Source organism: Cydia pomonella, chromosome 14, assembly GCF_033807575.1.
Source record: "Cydia pomonella isolate Wapato2018A chromosome 14, ilCydPomo1, whole genome shotgun sequence".
Lineage (NCBI taxonomy): Eukaryota > Metazoa > Arthropoda > Insecta > Lepidoptera > Tortricidae > Cydia > Cydia pomonella.
In genome coordinates, this window is record NC_084716.1 from 18,118,157 (window position 1) to 18,130,267 (window position 12,111).

Below are 12,111 nucleotides of genomic sequence, written 5' to 3' on the forward strand. Positions count from 1 at the left end.
TATCAAAAAATATCTGAATTTAAATAAAAACTCGTAATTTGGCGACGTTGGGGATGGCGAAATCAAAAAATCTTAGGGTGACCTGATTTTTTCTAATATGTTGCCTTTCTTACTGACGAATGCGATCTAAATATGCCTATTGCCTATCACTAAACTTATCAAATTATACCGTGATTTATATTTAAATATCACTAAGACTGAGAGAGGCTCGCAGAACAGCGGACGAAGTGGCGCAAACGCGTTGCGGAAGGTCGCAAGTTTTGTGATGATATCTGGTTCGCTGCACTCTCTGACAAGAGGCTAAAACGACAACAAGGCGTCTCAGTGCCGTTTACCGCAAATTTCCCTTGTCAGGCCTGTGGTAGACCATGTCAGTCTCGTATCGATCTATTCAGCCACCAAAACCGGTGTCTCTCCGGCGTTCGAGCGTCTCGCGCGGGTCATGTTTGACCGCGCGGACAACGCCGGCCTGGACCATCTTCGGGACATCGCGCCGCATCACACCACCAGACCTCCGGAGAGGTGGGCTCGGGATTTGCCCCGAGCCCTTCTACACCAGCAGTAGCTGACTAGCACTGCTCACCACACTACACTCGGATCCAGCACGCAACACACGCCAGCTAAGCTGCCGGTCGCCTTCTCCGCGGCTCCATAACCTGGCCCCGCTCAAACGGTATCACCAGGTTAGGGGCCGCGGGGTTGGATAACGATCGGTAGCGAAGAGCTGGCCTACACCAGCTACCCACACCGTCCCCAAAATGACGGCTATTAGACCACCCCACCAGTCGGTGGGGAAGCGACCCGCGACAGCCGCCGCAGCCATTTAGCGGTAGCGGCCCCTCATACCCCCCTGACGGGGGGTATCGACAGATCACTCACGTTACACCAAAAATCGTCTGCAATAGACGTAAAGGCATGATAATGTTGAAATAAAACACATTTAAGAAGTGCAATAATTATTATACTTACACGAGAAAATGTGCAGTTTAGCAATAAAATAACGCTATACGTTTACTGTGTTGTATTTATATTTAAAGATAGTCGTTACTAAACCTTCCAACTGCTAACTTATTGTCAAGATACCGCCCATTAAGATGTTATTTGTCATTGTGTTTTTTACTCCACCAGATTGAGGCATCACGTATCTACAGATTACGGTCATCTATCAATAGTGTAGTGGCCTGTACAATTTAAAATAATACTGTAGATATATCAAACGTCACAGGCGGTAGATATGGGAAGAAAAAATATGGGTCTTCGATCTTAAAATTCGCTCGCTTTGTAGGGTTCCGTACCTCGAAAGGAAAAAACGGAACCCTTATAGGATCACTTTGTTGTCCGTCTGTCTGTGTTCCTGAGAATAAGGATTCTCAGGAACGCGAAGAGGTATCAAGCTGGAATTTATATAAAATACTTAGATCTACTGTCCCTTGGAGCTGTGAAAGAATCAAACTTCTAAGCCAACGCAATCAAAAGATACAGCCGTTTTTGCCGATAATTTCCGCAAATTTTCGTCACCCGCAAGGGAATCAAAACCTACAGGGTACTTCCCGTGAACTCAGAATCTTGTAATTTGGTACGAAGCAATGTCTTATAGCACAGATAAAAGAAAAATTGCGAAAACCGTAATTCTTGTACGGAACCCTCGGTGCGCGAGTCCGACTCGCACTTGGCCGTTTTTTTATTTATGTTGTTGGAAATGGTTGTGTTTTCGGGTGGTTTTGATAAGTGTTGTTTTTATATGACTCATATAAGTAGATGAACTCTCGGCGTACAATATTTTAATTGTTACGTTGTATGGTTTTTTTTTATTAATGGTAATCGATCAGGTTTGTTTTTAGGATCAAATATTTATATGGGTCCCATTGCATTAAAGCAATACAAAAGTTAGAAATTATAATCAAATTCCGACAGTCGTACTACACTCGCGAAACGTTCATGACGAAACGATAAGTGATCGTGACGTCACGGTCACTGAGAGCCCATTTTGAAGTATGAAAAACAATAAAATTGCGATTTTGTCGGTGAAGTATTGCGTTTATGTATATAGTTGCTAGCGTTGTTGTTGGTTGTTGTTGTTTTTTTTTTAATAATTTTTTTTTTGGGAAAAATGTAAACTCGAATGGTACCCTTTTTAATTCCTTTTTGGAAGTGAAAAAACCTTATATTTTCAAACTTTTAGGTCCTCTATTTTTATAATTTCCATATATTTTGTTACTATCCACATTATTGCGATAAATTTCTAATTGCTATATTTTTTGCTCGATTATAAAATTCAACATGTGTCATCATCCCTATTATAACTGAATATTTTAGGATAGATGAAAGTATGGGCAAAAAGTTTAGGCAGCATGTTGTGCCAAATAATTGTTTCTCATCTACGTCGAATCCTCAGGTCTAAGGAACGTGATAACCATAAGCCATGTTGTAGTGCTTTAATCCTAGCCGATTTAAATAATTAATAGGTACTTCATTCGTCGTTAACAATTGTAAAACATTACTCAGTCTTTTACGTCACTCGGACAAAAATATGTAAGACACCGTGTTTTACGGCGCAAAGAACATTGAATTAAATGTCAGTCCAAAACCGGCACTATTTTCTCCCTCAATACATTGGCATGTTCATTTTCACCACCTTCAGCCGGTGCCAAATGTATAGCAGTAGTAACAGTAGGTATCCATCCTTATTATAAGGGAATAAGGTGGTAATTTGTGTATATGTTTATTGTGGAGTACTTGTCACGGTAATGAAAGGGAGGCTGACGGAACAATGTGATGTTGTATTTCACATTAACATTATGTTCACAAGCTGAGCGTTGTCCGCTATTGTCCACTTATGTTTGGATCGGCCGAGGCCGGGGTTATATGAAACGAGTTGTAATTGTGTCCAACTGAAACATGTTTTTTTGCCGAAACCGAAACCGGAGGTTTGGCTTTAGCTCGGCCGAAACCGAAACTGTGGTAGACATGTTAAAATCGTTGAAAAAAATGTAATAATTTTTTTATTACATTGCGTCGACCGTGCAGTGGTCATTAAGGGAATTTTGTTTTCCAATAAACCAATTAATTTCTGTATACATGAATCTGAATGAATAAAATTGAGTATTGGGTAATATACAAAGCTGTATACATTTATGGAGAAGATTTTTTTTATTTTAGTGAGATGTGTCATATAAAGAATGAGTGAAAGAAGGTTAACAAAGAGAGTGTATAAGGGAGAAGTAGAAGAGGGAGCTGGAAGGGGTAGACCTCGGCGGACTTTCTCTGATCAAATCGGGGAAATCCTGAAGAAAGGCCAGGTCAAGAGCACCCTAAACCGTCGAGCGTGTATGAGGAATGTCATGAAAGTGAAGGAAGCGAAAGAGGTATGTCAGGATCGTAGCAGGTGGAAATCCGTGGTCTCTGCCTACCCCTTCGGAAAATAGGCGTGATTATATGTATGTATGTATGTATGTGTCATATAAATGTCAGTTATATGGACTGTTTCTCGAAGTGTGCGATGGGATTACATAATCTAATCCCCCCATCTCCGTTCTGCCACCGTGGGACTGGACGCGGACTTGCGGTTCACCCTTAGTACGCGGTTACTCTGCTACTGATTCGCACTAAACGCTACGCATCCAGCTTTATCATGCGAACGGCTAAGGAGTGGAATTCACTTCCTGCAAATCTATTTTCAGTCCACTATAACTTGTGTCTTTTTAAATCGAGAGTGAATAGACATCTTTTAGCTAAGCATGTTCCATCCTAGACTGCATCGGCGTTTATCATCAGGTCAGATTGTGTTCAAATGCTTACCATTTCCCAATAAAATGAAGTCTAATATATACTAAGAGCTTCGTCTATATATTCCATTGCTGCCCACCAACAACTTACATCCCGTGAAAACCGCACTGCCTCCATGTAAACCCCTCCCGTCCTCATTGTAGCGGCACAACCATTGAAAGGGCTACCTATTGTTATTCCATTTTATAAGACAATACCCAAAGGTTTCACATAGTCTTTTATTTGTCTTGCGTCCCTTTGAGCACACCGCGGCGGCATCTTTAGCTTGACGATTCATTAAATTACTTTTTGTTGCTCATTGACTGGGTTATTGTGTGAATTGTGTTCATTCATTTGTTTTTCATTGAGTGTTAATGCGCTTGTGTCTATGTATAGTCTAGTGTCACTTTCAAAGACGTTTATGAACGTCAAATATTGGGTTTCATTTCTCTTCTTCTTCTTCTTCAACCTAGCGTTTTCCGCTTTCAACTCAATTTTCTCCACTTTGCCCGGTCTTCAGCATCTCCAGATGTGAGATAGCTCGCTTCCGCTATCACAACGTCCAGCTATCCAGACGTCCAGACGTCTTCGGGTTATAACAATATTAATATACCGCAATGATTGAATTGCCGAAGAGTAAAAGACTATAGAAGGACGCTTAGTACAAGGAATTTCATTCATTGCCAGCGTGTTTCTATCTCTATCGCACGCGGGTAGTTATGTATATTGCTGTCCCATGATGCCGGCCGTCAATGACACAGTGTAAGCGAGACAGCAATATAATTATGCGCGTGCAATAGAGATAGAAACAAGTGGGTCAATTTACGAAATTCCTCGTGATAAGTTTTTTTTAGGATAAAAGTCTCAATAAATTAAATGTACCTATTCTTCTAAAACAATCTGAAAGGTTAATTTTTTTTTAATGTTACGTGTTAATATGTCCATACATAATTCATACTGAAAATATACTAGACTCTGACCACACTAGTTCTGCACACACTTGGCAATAAAAATTACTACATATTTCATAAGCTCCATAGTTGAGGTGGCACTCGACATGAAAACTTAGCGTGGTCCGACTTTATTGGTCTAATCGCCGTTGAAAAACATCCCGTATGTGTAGTCAGTGACTTAAATACCTTATACGAATATGTGTGACGACCGTTCTGGCCTAGTGAGCCGATGGTTCTTGGTTGAAATCCCGGTTAGGGCATTTATTTGTGTGTTGAGCACGGATATTTGTTCCTGAATCTTGGGTGTTAGCCTTCTTGAGCTTATTGTGTGTGGAGCTTAGTCAATTTGTGTAATAATGTCCTATAATACTTATTTATTCTCACTCGCACATAATTATTTAGAGTACATTTATAGTACAATTCCTTCAGATAATGAAATCTTATGGAATGTCCCGCTTTCATACATAATACATTTTCCATGTTTATAGAGACCTCTTTGTCACTTAAGACGTTTTAAGATACGCTTTCCAGGCAGACTTTCGTACATAGACATAATCTCAAAATGATATTGCTGTCAAATTCGCACAGTGACATTGATAACCGGCATTATGGACGAGACAGCAATATAATTATGCGCCTGCAATAAAGGGGTCAATGTAAGAAAATCTATATGGAAAGCATCTCTTCTTTAATTAAGTTTTTCATGTTTTTGTTTTGTGTTGGTCAGTGGGTTCGATGCTCGACCGCTCATTTACGAGGATTAACAATAAAAACGAAATTTGATCATTGTTGTTAAGGCGCAGTCAATATAAAGACTTTATTAAATATAGGTAATTCCATTAATTTCAACAGAATATATTCTAAGTGAACTAACATATTTCTGACACTAAACCTAATTTACCTACCCCTATTTTACATAATAGTTGATTAGGGTTCCGTAGTACATAAATTATAGGAACGCTTATAGCTTCCCCATGTCCGTCTGTCTATCCGTCCGCGGCTTTGATCCGTGATCGTTAGTGCTAGAAAGCTGCAATTTGGTATGGATACATAAATAATGCATGGTAAATAAAAAACTACATAACATTTTTTTTGTATAGCTTACATACAATTTTATTTTACATTTTTCACCCAATGGTTTGAGGTTTGGTTGGATGGGTCTTTCCAAACGAATAAGGGTCTCTAACAACTATTTTTTGGTAAGTGAATATTTTGGGATATAATCGCTCCGAAAAAAAATGTATTCCCTCTGACTTTTGAACCATGGGTCCAAAAAATATGAAAATACGCCTTTTTTGAGTTATTGCGAAAAACTTCTCTCCTTACTAAACAGATAAACAAAGCGCTGCGAAGGTACCTACTCCCTTATATGTACATGATACTTACTAATAGTGCCCGTGTAGCCTATTCTGAGAGAAGTATATCTACGGAACCCTACATAGAGCTTAGCTTGGCCGATTGAAAAAAATTAAGTCCGCATACATAATTAACATGCCTCTGCAATAAAGTTATAAAAAGAACATAAAAAGCATATATTACGAGTATATATGTAGTTATAAATAGCATATTACTCGTAATACAGGGATGGCAATTAGCAAAACCATTTGCACGCGGTAAAATAATTTCGGACACGTAAATTTAGTATTTTTTATACGAGCTCGAGCATTTCCTTAAGGAAAACCACTTTTGGTGAAGTGGAACTGCTGAGGTCTTCCTCATCATGAATGAGGTCTTGCTCATTTAAGGGCATACTATAAAAAAAAATCCGATATCTCTTCAAGTGGCATATGCCATTTTTGAGTTGTTGGATTTTTGATTTATTTCAATGAATCAAATTTCAAATTTAAATGACGTAATCGGTCGGGAGTCGACGGTCTACCACTCCAAGGAATATATGTATATCCAACTTGGAGAAATCGGGAAATACACAACTCTTTCAAATTTTGAAAACGGTTAAAATAAAATTCGCCCGTACGGGACAGCCCGTGGAATGCTCCAAAACAGCTTCTCCTTAACACCCCAGTTATCAGATCTCCGGCGGGGCTCAATAAATCCCGTACTTTATGTTCTATCCATTGTTATCCTCATTAACTCTTTGTCTCATTAGCTGTCTTATATTATACCTTAGTTTTTATGCTGATGACAGCGTGGATTAAAATTTTATTGGGTAAGGTTACAGAGGTTTATTTTGTGAATTTATTACAGCGCTGTGGTAAAAGTACTGTATGAAGGACAGTGTTTTTTTTTTTAAATGCATGTCTATTGTGGCAGTGGGGTGACACTGATCCTTTCGGGAATTTTCGGCTCCGCTCGGCTCAGAATTGCTCCGAGCAATTATTAGGGTTGGCACAAATTGACGTTCCTTTGCGCGCACAACCACAGATAAGAAAATGACTTGCATTTTGACAATCTTCAGTTTTGTAGGAAGCGCTATTTCTGTACGGTAGTACAGTCAGCATCAAAAGTAGCGGATCAAATAACGTTTCATAAGTATCTACCATTCTATAACAGCTTACCAAAAAGTGATGTATTTAATATAGAATAACTAGAACTGTAAAAGATATACTTTTGAGCGCGAATTTTAACGGTTTATCTATATTTGGAAAAGTTATCCAGAATATCAGATACTTTCGGCGCGTTGTTTCATCCGCTACTTTTGATGCTGACTGTACTATTATTTGTGTCGTTTCCGAAACAAAAGACCCACTTTGTCGCTTGCCATAAGGGTTCTTAGACAGGTTATTCGTATAAAGATACAATCAAGTCTCGTCCTTATGGTAAGCGATAAAGTGGGACCTTTGACTAGACTTCGACACATTTATTCTGTGATTGTAAATAGCAGCAAGTCATCATCATTCGGTTGGCATTATCCCATTCATCTGGGGTCGGCGCAGCATGTTTTTTTCTTCCATATCTTTCAGTCACCCGTCATTTCATCATTCATCATCGTTCGTTTCATGTCATCTCTCACACAATCCATCCACCTTTTCCTAGGTTTTCCTCTCCCGTTCCATCCCCCACATTCATTCGTAATACCTTTCTCGCCACATGACTTTCATTCCTCCGCATCACATGCCCATACCACGCTAGGCGATTCGCTCTTACTTTTTCTACTATGGGTGCAACTTTCAGGCTTCCTCTTATATACTCATTCCTAATCCTATCCTTTCTTGTCACAACACACATCCATCTTAATATTCTCATTTCTACTACATGCCATCTCTTTTCATCCGTCACTTTTAAGCTGAGTAGCAGCAAAAAATAAAAAATAAGTAAATAGAAGGTCCGTTCCCGCCGTTCTTGAAAATATATACCTAAACTTGCCCGACTCACTAGGGTTGCTTCTGTATTACTTTAGAATTTTAAAAAGGAGTAGGTAATATAAGTTTACAGACATACATACATCGATTCGTTTATACATACATCTTATCATGTTTACATTCCTTAGAGACTGCATTTTGACGTACATGACAGTAGGTACCTACGTAGCGGCGTGGACGTCAAGTGAGCAACGCGCGCACAGCCCGACTAAGCTCTGCCCGAGAGTGCCCGAGAACGCCTGTAAATGTAACGTCTGTGTGTGTAAATGTCACGTCTGTGTGCGTGCGGCGAAAATGGCACTTTGTACTGAGCGAACTCTCTGCTCCGGCGCGCGCCGCCGCTATTTAATTTGTGGTAGCAGCAAGTACCAAATTCAATAACGAATATCAGAACATCAATTACAAACTATAGTTCGTGTCATCCACGATGACGCACAGATTTGTCAAATCTAACCTTTAATCACATGACAATACGAGTTAAGGCACACGTCTTCTTCAATGACACCATCTATACTCAGTAATTGCAACCGTGAATTCTTGATATCAAAACTTTAGTAAGTAGTAAGAGCGAGATAGCATTGCGAGGGCGGGATAAAAGGCTCTGTTATCGTGACAAACGGGTGCAATAAAAAGTGCGATGATGGCAGTAGCCCATATGAGAAATGTTGATGCATTGTGAATAATTACATAGAGTTGATACAACGTGTTCTACCAGGGTAGCAAAACTGTTCCTTTCGGTTATTCTCGGGTCAATTCGGCTCCACAATGTTCCGAGCAATTATTAGGGTCTGCACGATTTGACTTCCCTTTGCGTGTACTACCACAGATAAGATAATGACTTATATTTTGACAACCCTAATTAGCCGAAAGGACTCCCTTTGTCGGAAGGTCTCCCTCTTTCTTATCTATGGTACTCACCATAGATAAGAAAGAGACTGCATGATCCCCTGAATCGCTGTCAAATTTCGGTTTTGTAGGAAGTTTATTTTCTGTACTGTACTTTTACTTATTCTGTGGTTGTACACGGAAATTAGAGAAAAAAAAAATTCTCCATTAATGTTTCGGCAATTTTCTCACGCTTTTTCGTAGATTACCCTTTCCCCACTCCACCCCCTCTGACGCCATATCTACTTGGTAACCACCGCTTTACAACTGCTTTTATGACTTACATTTTAAAATCATTTTTTCAATTTACAATCACAAAAATTATTAAATAAAGTGGGCAGTGAAGTAGGTAGGTACTTTTTGTATGTTACAGCGATCTGCAACAGTGCATGGTCTCTATATGAATGAATTATATCCATAAGGTCGCCATGTATTTTTCACCTAAGTGTACAACATCAAACAAAACTGATTCTGTGTTTTAATTTAAATCATAAATACCTATAATACACTACACACTTAAAGAGAATGAACTAAAGGTTGTCAAACTTAAAGATGTCCTTCTGTTCTACAGGAAAACGAGAAGATTTGAGGAGAATAGTGTGGAAATGCCACCTGGACAGTAACCTGCTCCAACTCCAGGGAATTGAGCTGAATGAACGCATCAAGCGATCGACAACCCGCATGCTTCCGGCCGGGCGTCCCTGCACTACGTCTACATCTGCATTTTGCACCTTGTAACGAAAAATGTAAACATTCTTTGACGTCGATTGTATATGCTTTCTTGAACACTCCCATCGTCGAAACTTATTATACGACTAGGTAGGCTGCATTCATTGCATTATCAATTTTTATCTCCGAATTCCATTTGTCTTACAAAGTTATGATTAGTGGGCGGCCAAAGAATCAAATGGGACATTATTTTACGCATTTTATACGTTCGTACCAGAGTAATCCCAATAAGGCCTAGTTTTCTTCCAATGGACTGCTGGTCAGATGGCCGCAGATTCTGCATTCGTCATAAACTATCACCTACGACAATTAGATTAGGATTAAAGTACAAAGCGGATCCGGGGATCCCTTAGTGAGCCGGTACAAAAACAAATAGGACAGTGTTAAGAAGATGGTAATCCAATGTACGTTCATTCTAACAGTGCTTACAAAATAATTCAACAGCTCTGTATAGATACAATTTCAATCGTCTGATGTACGCCGACCGGCAAGGTTGATAATGCTGGGACAAATACAAATTGATAAACAAAAAGACACCTTTACACAGATTGTATATGTTTATTGTGGAACGGGAGTGGGAAATAATAAGGAAGATAGGGCTGCTTCTGGTAAATGGATTCAGGTAAATACTAGTCAGATGGTAATAGCTAGAAATTGTTTAGGAAAGGGTTTTTTATATCCACGCAAGATTCAAGGCTTTTGAATCTGGGACTTTCTATTTTCTATAAGAGTTCAAAACTCGAATTTCATTTGTATTTTATAACTGTATTTGTACGTAGTAAGCATATAAGCACAACTACTCAGCGTACGGTATTAGAAGCGATAGATGTCGCGCCCGAAATCTACTCGCGCCAGTCGCGCCCCCGCGTCGACGGTTGGCCAAAGCCCGAGCATCTCTCAGCGTCTTCGGGCCCAAAATATATAATAAAATTCCAATTGATATTAGAAATGTAGGCAGTGACACAATTTTCAAAAATAAATTAAAGGCTTTACTTATTAAATTAGCCTGTTACGATATAAACGAACTCGAAATACCTAAGGGATAATTTGTAGTAGGTAAATGTTGTACGCATCCTTCTTTTGTAATTTAAATTAATTAATTGATGATATTTTGACATTTTGTTATTAGTTCTAAATCAATTTATAACATTATTCTACGATTATTTACCCGACATTTAGTAAACAACTGACATTTTGAAATTGTAATTTAATTATAGCTATACCGCACATTTAAGTCTATCTTAAATTAAGAATATGGTATTTTTATTTGACGTGTAAAAATCTGTATTTTTTTTACCAATAAAAAATCCGAATCTGAATCTGAATATACCGTTGCCCATTGACACCTGTAATACCAGAGGGGTAGCAAGTGCGACGCCAGCCTTATCGGGTAATGTAGGCGTAAAAGATCAATCTACGAAAATCGGTCTAAATAAATTACATACATTTTATAAGGCTGAGGCGTCCGCAGGCATGCCGAGGAGTCCTCAGTTATGCCGAGGTATGCTTGGGAATGCCGAGGCATCTCTCAGACGTTCTGAGGCATACCAAGGTATCTTGACATGCCGTGGTGCTCTTAGCATTTCTGGGCACCTTGGTAAGTCTGAGAAAGCCTGAGGGATGCCTCGGCATTCCCAAGCACACCTCAGCATGCAAGTAATGTGTTAAACATGATGTCATTTTGTATGCCATAATAATATGAATTTCAGATAAATAATCCGGAAACCAATCAATGTAATCCGTAGGTAATCAATCGGTGGCCGGAATATAAAATTCGATGTGTACTGGACTTTTATTCCCCGTACCTGTCTGTACCTATCCCTACTGTATCTATCCCTAATGACAGAAGGTCTTTAGGGTTATTCCTAAAGTTAATTGATCATCAATGAAATCCAGGCTCTGTTATGGTATCAAATTCTATAAACGTACTAACTTCAAGTCGCACATCCCATTCGACTCACCAGCGGCACTTTTGCCTCTTATTGCCCCCTTTCAACATTCGCAAAGACACCCGACATGCGCTAATTCGCCATCCACCAATTGTATTGCTACCTTAACAACACAGAATCGAGCGGCCATCTAGAATTCCTTACCACACCCGCTTCAAAACGTCTTAAGTTATTCTAAATTTCGTACCCACTTAACTGACCTTTTATAGACTCTATTGCATTTACAATAAGGTATACGCTTAGTCAATTGAATGGGTATGTAGATAAGATGTTTTGTATTAGTAGAAGAGATTTGTATGAGTTCACAGCTCAGCTAGTTAAGCTGCCCATTGATCCGTCCGTCTGTGTGCCGACAATGGGAGTATGGGAGCAATGGCGCCTTCGCATGTAGTGATAGATGATTTTGAATTGTAATTGGGTGGTGAGAATGTTGGGGTGTTGTACCTAATTGGGATAAGGTGTAAGTATTAAACCTACGGAAACCGTTGTTAGGTTTAAGAAAAGGTATCG